This window comes from Rhipicephalus microplus, chromosome 9, assembly GCF_043290135.1.
Source record: "Rhipicephalus microplus isolate Deutch F79 chromosome 9, USDA_Rmic, whole genome shotgun sequence".
NCBI lineage: Eukaryota > Metazoa > Arthropoda > Arachnida > Ixodida > Ixodidae > Rhipicephalus > Rhipicephalus microplus.
Window position 1 is genome coordinate 95,105,178 of NC_134708.1, and position 14,020 is coordinate 95,119,197.

The window sequence follows — 14,020 nt, forward strand, 5'->3', positions numbered from 1 at the left end:
TGCAGTCATACTTCACGCCCAAAGACGGTTCCGCTTCGTTCAACCAAGCTGTAATTATTCGTTGCAGCCAATACATAGATGCACGTTTCTTTGATGTTCTTTCTCTTTATATCCTATCATAAGAATGCTCCTAAAGGTGCAGTAAATGTCGCTTACAGAATATCTATAATTTAAATGAGCAGCATCTCTGGCGCGAGCATATGTTCCACCGCGTCGGTGTCCACGCTCACACTACGCATGCGCAACTTTTTTCCTACGCTCCCCACTCTCGTCTTGAAATGGGGACGCAGGGAGCATCTGCTAACCTGCGTTTGCTCCTCCTCTCCTCTAGGCCTTCCTTTCCGCCACGTTTGCAGCGCCATGGCGCATGCACGTGCCCTTCTAATTTCTCTCCTCTCCTACGCTCCCTTCTCCTACCTCGTAACGCCGACGCATGCACCACCTGCTAGTGAGTGCATTGATTGAAAAAAAAACTGCTTGCGTTGCAGAACCATTGACTGACTGGTCCGTATACATAGGTACTGAACCTTCACCGCCAAGATGGGAGACTTCGAAGGTTCCGGTGGGAGATTTTTTCTGTGTCTTGTTGAAACAGAAGAATTCACAGCGTGTGCGTAACTTAAAGCAGACTACGGGTCTCTGTGTCATATCAAAGTCTTCTGTCTTTCACCACCCCTTAGCAACAATTGGCATGTTCCAGAAGGAAACACGGATGCATCATTGCGTGTTTTGTGCCTCCCGAGGTTTCTCTCTTGTGCGACACCGCGATGAGCGCCAATATCAACGTCGCCACCAATGTAAGTGTTAGAGCATGGTGCTTCATATCTACACATGGTTCCCTATGGTGGGAGATGGCGTAATTCTTTAAATGTCAAGCATTTCTTTCCAAACTGCAAGCACTTTTGGCGTCTACATGTGTGCATATCTATGTATCAATCTATCTATCTGTTTGCCGCTTATACATAGGTGCTCTCGTCATCGCCCCTTCACTTGGCCTGAACCGATATTAGAAATGGAGGGTAAGCTGGTTCCCTGATTATGACACTCTCGTCAAAACATCAAATAAGTCACTATTTTGTCGCATACGTCATGAAACACTTCGCACCAAGCAGTAGCACATACCCGCAAGGGGGTATATGTGAATATTATGCGGGTATGTGCCTCAGGTAACTGGCCCTTAGTATATACCAAGGAATGACGAGAACACCCACGAGAATTTTTACGCGCAAACGTTAGGAAAAACCCTACGTCGGCCACGTTGACCCGACGAATGCAAATAATAATTGCAGGGCACAGGAAGAATCAATCCCAAGCATTCGGCGTGGTAATCAACCATTCTACCAACGAGAGACGCCAGGTCTGGGAACTACTTTTCAAATAGACCCTAATGTTGGTGGAATGTCCATTTCTGTGGTTGTGCTGTCTATCCGATTTCGTGAACTTTACGTAAGTACTACTATAATACAGCCGTCATTTCGGCCGATTGTCAACTGTAGTTAGGCGTCATACGCTGAGGTTGATTTGTGTAGCAGTCTCAAGGACTACCACACTCGCTAGCACCAGCGCTTTATATCAACTTGTCGCTTCTAATGTTGCTAGTACCTTGTTCCTGTTGGCATCGTTAACCAAGTGCAAAGAACTACTGGCTATATAAAACTCTGCAAATTTTCAAAATTCATGTGTACATGCAACGTTTTTACATAATTATGTCATTTCATGACATGTCGCTCAATAAACATTTAGTCATTTTCTCCCGCATGTTTCGCATGACGTCGATTTGCAAGGTACGTTGGGTTCACCGAATTTTTTAGGGGTGAAGCTCCTTACTCCGTGGGTCATACGTCCCATGTACGTAGTAGTAGCCACTTCTCATTTAGTCCTTGGAATGTCCGCTGAATGTGGTACTTCTATATGATGAATATCTGATTAAAAGTAGCGAGATGGTGGTACTTGGAGTGTTCACTAGGCGGATGGACGGATGCATGAACAGACGGACAGACGCGCCGATAGACGGACAGACGAACAGACTGAATGTGACAGACGGATGAACGAACGCACGGATGCTTCACTCCACTCATCTTCATTCACTCCACGAATATGGTATAATTTTTTGTACCACAGAACTGTATTCATTCTTCAAAGTCTTGTTTTCAAAGCAGTGGACTGAACATTTCTACCCTGTGCCTGTTATCTGGAAAGTGTTTTTTTTTTTCAAATTGACGTACACAGCGTTTCAATCGTGATGAACCTATATACTCTTGTGGAGTTTCGCCCAATAAATACATTCCCACAATGCATGCGGTAAATCAGCCTATGTGTTAAATAAATGATCGAAACTTGAGTGCCACCTCTTTGGAGCCCCAGTTATGATTTTTCAAATATTCATGCAATTCTGAAGTTTATTTTTGAAGGGAAACACTTTTACTACCAGCCTGTAACATTTTTTGAGGCAACTTCGAAGATATAATAATACTGCTAGAATTATTGATAATATAACTACCATGAAATTAACATGAAAACATTTGTACACAGCGAGTGTTTTTTAGACGCCTGGAAGGTTTCATTGCGCAAACACATATACACAGAAACGCACATACTTGAATAGAAAACAACTACGTTTCTTCATATTACAACCCAAAAACTTGTAGCAAAAGACGCTTACAGAGTTTACGAGGTTGCCACCGCTCATTGAGGTGTGCTCTTTTATTTAGGTCGATGGTTTTAAGCTCTGAAAATTCCCTTCGACAGTTGAGCTTATCGATTAGTTAGCGATTGTCAATTATTGTGCCTGCAAGTGTTTTGGAATTTATCACAGTTATTCGACGACACAGATTGCTAACAATACCTTATTCTTTCCTTACTTGCCTAAAGAGAGTGGTTTACTGAGCAAACACGCCACGCTTGAGAGTGGCCTTCAATTCTTGTACTAGTTCTCTTCTGCAACAGTGCGTAGACTTTTTTTTGCTCGAGAAACCCTTTTTGAGGCCGAACCAAAAGCAGCACATCAAAGAAGGTCCTGATGCTTAAATGCCCTTAGCCGCACAATCTTTCTTGAGTAGGACATATGTTCTGTTTGAAATAAATGTGCACTTTTTCTGTTGACGTTACTTATTCGAATTACCTCTTTCACGTGTAAGTTTCACGCGCTGCAGGTACCTTTTTTTAAATTATGCCCCGCTTCGCAACCGAAATAGAAGGGCTTCAGTATTCGGGAAACGAAAATGAAATACGGGGAGCTTTTCTTTGTGGTTCGAGGGTGGAACCAAGATCGGAAATGGTGTTCTCATTCCCGAGTAAAAAACGCATGCAGCTGGACTAGTGTCTCTGCCCGACTCAAATGAGCGGCATTTGGCTGAAAGGTGGGAGATGATTAGTGTTACATCATCTTTTTTGAGAACATGTAACTTGACCAGGGTATTGTAACAAGCGTTGAAAACTGGGTGAATCATTCAGGGTTCATGGTTTAGCAAACTGTGCAGCGGATAAGAGACGAAGAAGAATTGACGCTTGTCTGTCTGATTTTCTTTTAGGGGCGAAGCTCCTTAGGGCGTGGGCTGTGCGTCCCCTGTAGCCTGTATGTAGCCACCTCTAGTTTAGTTCTTGCAGTGTTCACTAGATGGCGGTACCGTCCCCTGTATGTAGCCAACTCTAGTTTAGTTCTTGCAGTGTTCACTAGATGGCGGTACTTTCTCCTGTATGTAGCCACCTCTCGTTTAGTTCTTGTAGTGTTTACTAGATGGTGGTACTTGTAGCTGATGATGAAAAGATGCAAGATGTTATAAACTAGAAAGCGGTACTTGTAGTTGATGAAAGACGCGAGATCTTATAAAATACGAATGATGTCACATATGGCGCGTGTCATTGGTTGAAGGCAATCGTTCGATTTAGTGCGGCGACGTACGCTAGGGGGAGCGTTGTAATAAAATCCGTTCGCTGTTGGCGCGCGCTCGGAGTCGCCGGATGGATAAGGCTGCACAGCGAAGAGAGCGCAAGGCGGCAGCAGCGCGCGCTCGCAGACAGAATCCGGATGTGCGAGCGCGCGAGGCAAGAAACATCGCAAGCCATTCATCGTCTAAGAACAACTAAAAGTTGATTTGTGTATATACACACACAGCGTTTCTCACGTCTTTACATGATGATCGACTGGGCGAATCACACGGAAGATTCACAGTTTACCGATGAATCCCTCCGGAGCTTCGCCCATTCATCATCATTCACCCCGTGAATATGCCGTAATTTTTTTCCTTGTGTCCCACCTGCGGCGCACTTCGCTATTGCAGTAGGGTGATGTAATTTTAGCGGAAGCATCTCACATAACCAACGTCTCATAAATATACGTGTTCTTGCTCTTCTTTCTGCTGTCTTCTTTGTTTCTTACTTATATGTCGTCTCTGTTTTTGTGTTTTGTATCTCTCATGCTCCTTGTCTCTCTATTTTTCACCTTCAATATTCTGCTCTTTGATATGCGCAACATTTATTAGAAAACTTCCGCGACATTATGCGTCTCTCTTCGAGCGACGTTGCGCCTATCTATCTAGCCACCTACGACTTTTAGCTCTCCTGGCCGTTTCAATAACGGTATCTATGCAAAATGCGACACGGCATAACATGACTGTATGACAAGTATAAGTGACTATTCAGAATATGAAAATCAAGACATGTATGTCATGACTGTCCTGATTTACATTTCATGGTCTTTCTGCTCTTGACAGACAGACAGACAAAGAACTTTATTGGGTCCTGAGAAACGCTGCTCCTTTAGAGCAACGTCGCGGGCCGCTCCCACGTAGGAACGGGGAGGCTTAGCCTCACCGCCGCGTCGTGCGCTCTCTCGACAGCACGTAGTTGTGGTAGCAACTCTGAACTTCGTAAGGCAGAGTCCCAATCTTCTTCTGTGAGCCGACTTGGACCCCGTAACGAGGGGCACTGCCAGAGCATATGTGCTAAGTCACTAACCTCACCACAATCAGGACCGGTAGAGTCAAAAGCCTCTGAGGAGACTATGCTGAGGGAAAATAGGCTTGGGTAGGACCTGGTCTGGAGCATTTTAAACGTAATGGCTTGAGGTCTAGACAACTTGTTGTGTGGTGGAGCAAATGACTGCCTACTCAACTGGTAGTGTTAAGCCACTTCACTGAATGTAAGTAAAACGTCCCTGAACTGCCAACCTGCGGACCTACGTCCTCCCCAGCGTGAAAGGTTAGTGCACGCGCCCGGGAGTGAGCAGTGTCATTCAGGTTTACTTCAGAGTCCAGTAGGGGTTCGAGATGTGCAGGAAACCAGGTAATGGTATGTGGAGAAAGTGTCCTATTTTCAAGTAGTTTAAATACTTCAGTACCAATGGAACCAGAGGCGAAATCCTTGACCACTGACCTTGAGTCGGTGAAGATTTGCGATCTACTGTCATCCAAAAAGGCAAGGGCTACAGCCAAATGTTCGGCTCTTGAACGAGTAGAGTACATAACTGACGCAGCTTTGATAATAGAGCCCATATGATTGACGGAAATAACAGAAAGCCTAGCTGAGCGACCGTACTGAGCGGCATCGACAAAACAAACTGAATGAGGATCGTTCCCGATGTTCTTCAGAAGTGTGATGGCCCTAGCCCGGCGCCATCCTACGTTGTGTTCAGGATAGACGTTTCGCGGAAACGGAGATACCTGGATGGCAGTACGCTGTTCATCTGGTAGATGAAGACGGTGATCCTCTACGAGCGCCCGACTGAGGCCTAGGACGGACAGAATCTTCCTACAAGCCGGCGTAGACGATAGGCGTATTAGCTGTGCAGTCTCTTGGACTTCAATGATCTCATCTAGGGTGTTATGAACTCCTAGCTGCATAAGCTGTTCAGTGCTTGTTCGCATGGGGATGCCCAACACCCTCTTTACGCTTTTTCTGATCAGAATTTCCAGCTTCTTCTTTTCGAATTCATACCAAGAGTGCATGGCAGCAACGTATGTTATGTGGCCCATAATGAATGCATGAAAGAGCCTCAGTAGATTGTCTTCTCTGAGTCCCCCCCAGTCTGTTCGAAACCCAATTAATCAACCTGATCATGGTCTCGGTCTTGCTTGAAATCTTAGCGATGATTTTTTCGTTGTACCCGTGTGACTTTCTAATTATGTCCAGCACTCTAATAGCGTCCACTCTCGAAATGGGGGCGCCACTTCCAGTGTGAAGTACAATGTCTACCTCAGATAAAGGCTTCCAGTTTATTGGTCTGGCTGCTTTTCTATTGGTCCTGTATAGAACCAGCTCCGATTTACTCGAAGAGCACCTCAGCCTTGTGCCAGCAAAGAAGAGCTCATTCTGATCGATGGCTTCCTGGAGTGCAGTCTCGACTTCCCTTCGCTACTTCCGGGACACCAGATGGTAATATAATCAGCTTAAAGCGTATGTTTGATGCCCTTTACGTTAGATAGCAGTGCAGACAACTTGCATATAGCGGTGTTAAAGAGAAGTGGAGACATCACAGCTCCTTGCGGCGTGCCTTCAGGTCCCAGTGCTATAGGAGAGGACTTGAGGTCTCCGATATTGAGCGTGGCCTTCCTTGATTCGAGAAAGAGCTGACGTATCTGTGGCAGGCTTCGCCTAGTCCAAGGTCTGAAATGGAGTTTGAGATGTGCGGTGAGAGATGTTGTCAAACGCTTTTTCCAAGTCAAGACCCAGGATGCTTCTTATGTCCCTTGTGTGCACGTCTACGATTTGATGTTTCAAACCATGTTGTAAAGAAAAAGATTTTTCTTCTCGATGTACTTAGACACACGGTTGTAAATGACGTGCTTCGCCACCTTGCCGACAGAGGACGTTAGCGATATGGGCCTTAGATAGCCTAAACCGTGAGGTCACCCCGGCTTGAGAATGAAGACAACCGATGCCATTTTCCATGAGTCTGGGGCAGAACCTTGTCTCCATATGCGATTTATCTCATCGGTAAGGAAATTGATGGATTCATCTTCCCGGTTCCCGAGGGCCTTGTTCGAGATGCCATCCGGCCCCGGAGCCGATCGTCCATTAAGGTTTCGAAGAACTGAAACGTCGCTGGTGGTAAAGGGCTCTCCGAGCACATTCCAAGGGGGTCCAGTGTAAGATGGATAGTCTGAACAGCTCGAGGAGCCAATGGGTAAATATTTGTGAGCCAAACCATCTAGTATAGCGTCTTCAGAATCAGACTGTCTTGCGGCATGTATCAGTTTAGCAATGGCTTGCATCTGATTACTCTTGGAATTTTACTCGTGTGAAAGGTGCTTTAGCAAATTCCATTTCCCTCCTATTCTCATTTGGCCATCAACAGAATTGCACACCTCATCCCACTGCTGCCTTGAGAGGGTGTGGCAGTGGTCCTCGATGGTTCGGTTAAGTTCTGCAATTTTCTTGCGGAGCCGACGATTGAGCCTCTGCCCCTTCCACCTATTCAGTAACAATTTCTTGGCCTCTAGGAGGTGCACAAGGCGGCTGTCCACCCTATCCGTTTCCAAATCTGTGAGTAGCTTTTTTGTCGCCTCACCAACGTCTTCCTTGAGCTGTTTGGCCCATTGATTAAGGCGGGGGGTGGAGTCTTCAGCTTGCGCGCGTTCTTTTCTAATATGGCGGAAGTAATTCCAATCTGTGAAACTAAACTCTCTTACGGGTTCGCCCTTCACACTGATATTGGTAGCTAAGACATTATGGTCACTACTCAGATCCACGTGCAAGTAGTGTCAAGTAGAAGATTCAACATTTTTAACAAAGGTAAGATCCGGCGTAGTGTCCCTCGTGCAGAAATTACCCATCCTGGTCGGGAATGCTGGGTCCGTGGCCAGGGTAAGGTTCAAGTTCGCCGCTGCTTGCCACCAATCCTCGCCTTTACGGGATGACCGCAGATAACCCCAACCCTGATGAGGAGCGTTGAAATCAGCCGCCACCACAAGCCGGGAAATACCGGCCCTGGTGGCAGCCCTACTCAAGAGCACCGCAAACCTTTGTTTCGAGTCATTTGGTTAACTATAAATATGCAGGATGAAAACGCTACTCTTTAAATGACCTTCCGGAATAATTTAGACCAATGAGTGTTCCACTTTACTACTGTTCATAGAGAGATCATGCGAGATATAGGTGTATTCCTTAGACACGAGCGTGCAAATGCCCCTTCGTCTGTCTCCATAAATAGCGTTAGATGTGTAACGCGGCAGAATGACAGAATCCGAAAGCGTCTCCTGAAGCAAAATGACGTGCGGCTTTTCAGAGTGAGAACGAATGAACTGCTGAAGCACTGCCTTCTTGCGGGTAAACTCCCAGCAGTTCCTTTGCCAAATCCTGAACTCTTTAGGCGGACGCGCCATGGTTAGACTCGAAAGATAAGTGCCTGCGTTCGAGCGCGCTGACTTCTAACTTCTGTGCGTCCAACGCACAGAGGTTAGCGTCCAACGTATTGACCTTGGCATCCAGTGCGCGGAACTTGTCCGCCAAGGTATCGACCTTAACAAGAACCAATGCGACTGTTTGGCTAAGCGACTGGAACATGTCTCTGATCTCTGTTTCAAAACTATGCAGTTCCCCAACAATTGCGGGCCTCGTCAAAGCCCTCTTTTTGACTGGATGAACAGTACACTGCGCTTTCATGGGTATTTTGAAGGGCGTCTCTGTGGGTTTTTCTACGGGCGTTTCTATGGCCGTTTCCATAGGTGTTTCCACAGGCGTTTTCATAGGCGTTTCAACAGGCGTTTCATGTCTAGTAACCTGAGGAGGTTGTGGAGCCTCACTCTTAGCGTTATTAGCATTCTTAAGTGCAACTATCTCGACTCTAAGTTTCGTGATTGCCTCCTTTAGTGCAGCGTTCTCCCTTTCCAGCTGAATAATTGTATCATTGTTCTGCTCTGGCAGCATGCCCCCCGTTACTTGTTTCTGGGATCCTTTGACGCGGTCAGCCCACTCGGTCGCTGTGGCAGCTGGCACCTGAATGCCGACGGCCGGGCCCGTGATCGGGAACAGTTCCGGACTGGGAACAGCTTGTGGAACGGGGACTGCTCCTGTATCGGGAGCACCCCCTCGAGCTCCAGGACTGGGACCTAGACTTCTTGGCTGGTTCGGACAGGTGATGTATCGGTGGGAGGTCCTTGTCAAAGTCGCGTCTCTCTCTTCTGCGCTGTCTGACGATGTAAGGTATCTCGAATCTTTGTGTACAGGTTCTGTCGGCCGTTGCATGAGGCCCTCCACAGAAGGCGCACTTCGGTAAGCAAACGTGCTGGTTGCCAGGGGAGGTCATTCCGCAACCTCGACAGATAACTTTTCCTGGAGTGGGGCACACCTCAGCTCTCTGGCCGAGTCTACCACAGGTATAGCCGATATCCGTCTGCCATCTGTAGAGGGTGCACTTGACTAAGCTGGGGCCACACATGACGTAATTTGGGACTCGAAGTCCTTCGAAGAGGATAACGACTGTGGTAGAATTCTTGATTCGCCGCACTTCGAGAACAGTGGGATTCCTCGACTGAATAAGAAGTCTTCTGAGTTCTTCGTCGTCAATTTCCATATCAATGTTTCTGATCATGCTCTTGCATGTGTTGTCGGGTGCAGCACTGTAAGAGCTAACCTCGTATCTTGCGTTATTAACGGTGATGGCCTCTCGACTTGCATATGCCTTGGCGTTGGCTTGCGATGGCGTAATAATCACAACAATGTTCTGCGTAGCGTTAGCACAAATGATGCCTTCTCTAATATCCACAGCGCAGAGACGCGCCGCTGTCGTGAGGGCTTGAGAAATCCGGACGTTACTGATAGTCTTAACGTTCAGGTCTCCCCGAGGCCTTACAATGACTCGAAAATGCTTCCTTGGTAGATGATGCAGTTGACGCGTTAGTAAGGCGTTTCTTCACGTTGACGGGAGACTGGGTGCCAGCGTTCTTGCCGTATGGTGGGCCTTGCACTTCAGCACCCCCCACGGCTGCTTTAGTTGACTTACGCTTAGAAAGCGCCGTTGTACATCCAGAACACTGGAATTCTTCGGAAGAAACTTCCTCCCCTTGCACAGTGACTTGCATAGCCGTCTTGATAGCTCAAACGCGCTAAGCCTAGCGTTAGGCTTAGCTAAGCCTAACCTTAGGCCTAGCAACCCACGGCGTGGTTGAGCAAGAAAGTCCTTCAAAACTCAATAAAAGATCCACCCAACGTGACAAAATTATTCCCACGTGGTCCACAAGACTTCAGGCGTCGACTGGAGCAAAAGGCATCAAACACATAGCTAACTTTCACAGAAAAAAAAGGTGAACAAGCAGGAGCCGATGTTTTGACGACCGCAAGAATCTGCGCCCCCTTGCGTCCCTTCTGCTCTTGAGGCAGTTTTGTTCACATGAAATATTGCAAAACTGGTGTGGTATTACATTACTGTATGGCGATAACAAGAAACAGACCCTAACGTTAAAATCATGACTTGCTGGTCGTGCGAACCTTGGCTACACGCCACTCTCCCGGTCGCTGCCAGTCATTTCGCTAGTTTCACAATTTTGCCAAATATGGTATTATGAGACGGGAATGAATGACGGAGGTATATGCCTGATGCAAACAAAATAATCATGAGATGTTTGTCATGTATGAACATGACTACATTCCAGGCTCATGATGCACTCGCGGCTGTTTAGCTGGCTTCACATATACCAAATATTGTATTGCGTGACGAGAAACGAAGACAAAGGTATATGACTTTTCCAAACATAATAATCATGATATACGTGTCATTTGATAACATGACTACATGCCACGCTCATGATGTGCTCCCGCCTGTTTCGCTGGCTTCACATATACTAAATTTGGTATTAGGTGATATGAAAGGTAGACAAAAATAAATGACTTGTCCAAACATAATAATCATGATATGCGTGTCATGTAAAACATGACTACATGCTATGCTCATAGCGCACCCGTGGGGGTTTCGCTATATTCCCATATATTAAATTTGATATCACGTGACGTGAAAAGACTCCGAAGGTGAATGACTAGTCCAAACATGACAATCGTGACATAAAAGTCATATATGGCGTAAGTTACGTCCGCCTCGTTACGTAGTGCTGATTTTGAAGTGACATATCATCCTTCCACGTTCAAGCTTCGCATATTGTTGAGTCCCACAGTACGTGATATCTGCTTTTTTTTCACATTTTTTTTCCTCTTTCTTCCCCCCTGTGTGCCATTTTTATCACCCACTCAAGATATTGTATCCAATACCGTACTAGTTGAGACGTGGGAAAGCGTGTGTGGAACGGTCGTATTCGGAGAGCAAAGCAGCAGATGGAGAGCGCCGGAATTGTACGCACCAGCGTGATGTTTTGGCCAACCCAATACATATATATGCCTAGTGGGAACAACCTCCCTGGTAACAGTATTGTAGTGTGGGCATTTAAGTATTAGTATTTCTCGATACATTCTGTTTTCTTTTTCAAAAAATCTCTGAACTAAGCATTTACGTCCAACGCAACTCCATCGCAGTGTCTGCGTTTCACTCATGCAGTACGTTTATTGCAATCGCTGCGGGGAGGAATATACTTGTTTCTGACTGAATCTCCATTGCCATGAGTATGTCCCACCACACTGCCGTTAGTAAATAGTAAATTTTGTTTTGCGATGTAGGAGTAAAGGTAAAATACGTACAATTTGATAGTGACTCGATCTTCAAAACGGCACAGGAATAGTCTGCAGCTAGGAACAGCAAACTTTCAACGCTTCTGAAAATACCTGTAAAATGATACAAACATGATAGTTACTGATAAGTGTTATGTTTAAAAAAAGAAAACTTAGCCCTGAAATTTTCATTTCTCACCTTCATACATAAACATATCGTTGTCATTTATAGCTTATACACTTGCAAAAGTGTATAGTGCAGGGGTATAATAACAACGTATCTACTCGCCATCACATTTTAGCGACAAAATTAAAAAGTCAAAATGCTTTGACTAAATAGCGAACAGGTAGTAAACATGCAGAGAACAAGTTAAATAACCAGCGAATTACAGGCAGTTTCTCCGAAGTTGAAAGATATCGCAGTCATATTGTCGAACCATGCTGCTGCCGTTTAACATCAAAGTTGTAGCGGGCTGGACGTTGAACGTTTCTTCAATTTATTGATCGACATCATTCATTGCGCCAGTATTATCGAGGTTGTTTTAACTGTCTCATAGTGACCGTGAGGGTCAGATTCATATTTTAAACAAAATATAGCAACCAACCATACTATAGCAACCAACCAGTGTTACAAATTCACACATGAACCACTACCGTCTTAGCAGTGAAGTGTGCGAAGGTGACATCTATGAAATACGGGTCGAATGCATAGATGTCGATGGGAATAACGTCACTTATATCTAAACACGAAGAGAACAAATATAAAGATGCGTATTTCTATAAACAGAAGGGTGCATTCATGCACAGCAAATGGTTGGCTAGCACAGGAATGCTTTCGTAGGTTCCAAGTAGCTGTTCACTAAGGCTCCCTAGCAGTGGCTTAGTGTCTAACGCGACAACGTTGAAGAGCTTGTTTCGCAGGAATTCTGGTGTCCATGTTGGCGGTTGTGAGTGAAACATCATGTTATGCGTGACGGGAAAATTTGAGAAGCTGAAAATAAGATAATAAAAATCCTGCGTCTGATTGAGACTCGATTCACGGTCGTTTGCGTGGCTAAAAAGCGTTCTACCACAGCGCCAGCGTATTCTTTTTTTTTCTTCATAGCATCAACATAATGCAATCAAATGTTGTCAGATATAGTTATACAACACATCGTTTCAAAATTGTGCTCGCATGCACACATGCGCAGGACACGATTTATTACCGTCCAACAAACCTTCAAAAGTCCAGTAAACAAACACACGTGTCCAGAAGTCCCAGCCACTCCGGAATAGAATCAAAAGTCACTACAACACTACGCACATTGGCTGCCGCTTCTCGGAAATCAAGCTTTGTCGAGCGAGATGGCTCCACTTGTCTGTCAATTATGTGGCTCCACCATAATAAATAAAGGCCCAATAGAGTATTAAATCGTATGGACAATTATTGTTACTGGCCTTTTTGAACGGTAGCTACCTAACACAATCAGCTGTAATTGAAAATTATTTTTTGATGGTTCTCCTAAGAACGTTCCAAAGCTGACACGCATCACAGCAATGAATAAAATAATGCTCGATTGTTTCAGGCTCGTTACACAGTCTGCGATTTAGAGACCAGGGCACATATGCACTTTTTTCATGAAGCCACGTTTTCGCGAGTACTATGGAGGTGTGTAGCTTCAAGAAAAACGATTTCTTTGCTGCCGATATGCACATTTCATGCACATAATATAACACATCTCGACTAAGTCTAGATAATTCTTTTGTTTGGTAAACAGGTCCAGCGAAAAGGGTGCTGGCAAGTGCAGCTGTGAATGTCGTTCTGTCTACACTCCATAGATATTCTAAAGTTGATCTGGCTTTCAAAAACATAGACTCAACAACTTCTTTCAAGAAATCCCACAATCGCATGTTTTAGTAACTCTTGTCTTCACAAAAAAAAAGAAAGCGGTAAGCAAGACGGTTCCCGACTACACCCAGAAGAAATGGGTGGCACACATCCTTAAGGTAAAAAAGGCGCATCACCAGTTGTCGTACAAACAAATGCACAAGACTACCCCCATATCTAAAAGAAAACTCTGAACGAAGCAGGCAAATATCAATGTGCGCGAGAGGAATGGATTACTTGTAGATTGCAAACACGCTTTCATAAAACAAAGATGATGCATGCTTTAGTTTTTGAAAAAAAAAATTGGCAGCATATCCACGGAGTGAATGATGGAGAGTGGGGCGAAACATTCGTTCGTCCATTCGTTCTTGCTTCCGTCCGTCTATGCATCTGTCTATTTGACCATCCATGCGTCCATCCGCCAGTCCGTGCGTGCTTCAGTTCGTGTGTCTGTTCCTGCGTTCGTCCATGCATCCGCCCCTGCGTCCGTTCATATGTCCGTCCATGCATGTGGCTTGTATGTCCGTTCGTCCATCTATTCAGCACTCCAAGTACTACCAT